General features: G+C 44.6%; 1 pseudogene; it reads left to right on the plus strand.

Moving 5' to 3' along the window:
- The first annotated feature begins 752 nt into the window (after window positions 1–752).
- Window positions 753–1146, plus strand: LOC102484379 (anaphase-promoting complex subunit 15 pseudogene; annotated as a pseudogene).

Genomic DNA, 1146 nt, shown 5'->3' on the forward strand with positions numbered 1-1146 from the left:
ATCCCCCCTGGGGGGTGATTTCTCGCTTTCTGTCTCTATGTCTCTCTCTGTCTGTCTGGCGAGCGCACGCGCCCTACAGTGAAAATCTCTCCAAAAAAAAAAAAAAAAAAAACACAAATAGAACTTAAAAGCATGAAAAATAATGTAAAAAATCTCATTAATAATTATTTTCTTACTGGTTTCATGTTAAAATACTTTGGATGTATTGGATTTAATAAAATATTTTAGATAATCAATAAAATGTTACCTGTGTTTCTTTTTCCTTTTTTAAATTGGCTTCTAGATAAATTTAAATTACATGGACCAGCAGTTGGCATAATGGCTATGTCGCTGGACTCCCATGTAGTCGACTGCGGTTCGAGTCCCAGACCCAGTGGCTTAAACTCATGCCAGGCACATGTGAGTGCGTGCCCAAGACCCCTAGAGGAAAATGTAGGGGAAGGGATTGCAGCGTGGTCTATCCCCCTGGGGGGTGATATCTCACTTTTTGTTTCTCTGTCTCTGTCTTTCTGGCGAGCGTCCACACCTTATAGCATAAAATCTCTCCAAAATAAATAAGTAAATAAATATATTTAAATTATATGTTTGGCTTGCATTTCTTTACTGAACAGCACTGGTCTAGATACTACTGCCAATTCAACCTGGTCAGTAAATAAAACTTGGGGCCGCCTGCTTCCACAAGGGATGAGGAAACTGAGGCCCAGAGAGGTTAAGTGACTTGGCCAAGGTCAAGTGTCTAGTAAGTAGTGGAGCCAAGACTCAAACTCAGTCCAGGAGCCATGTCCACCTTGTTCCCCTCACTCTTCCCCCGTGTGACTGAGACGCTGTGGTTTAACCTGGATCACCCCTGTGTCTCCGGAGGAAATAGAACCGCAGCAGGAACAGCAGCAGCAGGCCTGGCTCCAAAGCATTTCAGAGAAAGACAGTTACTGGGGACCAATCGGCAAGCCAGCCTCAGAGCACTGTGACGATGAGGAAGAGAAAGATGAGGGTGAAAATGTGGGTAGTGAAGAGGACTCCGAGGATGAGGAGGACATGCAGGACATGGATGAGATGAATGACTACAATGAATCACCTGAGGATGGAGAGGTCAATGAGGTGGACGTGGAAGGCAACGAACAGGATCAGGACCAGTGGGTGATCTAG

This window comes from Tupaia chinensis, unplaced genomic scaffold (assembly GCF_000334495.1).
Source record: "Tupaia chinensis unplaced genomic scaffold, TupChi_1.0 Scaffold000549_1, whole genome shotgun sequence".
Taxonomy (NCBI): Eukaryota; Metazoa; Chordata; class Mammalia; order Scandentia; family Tupaiidae; genus Tupaia; species Tupaia belangeri.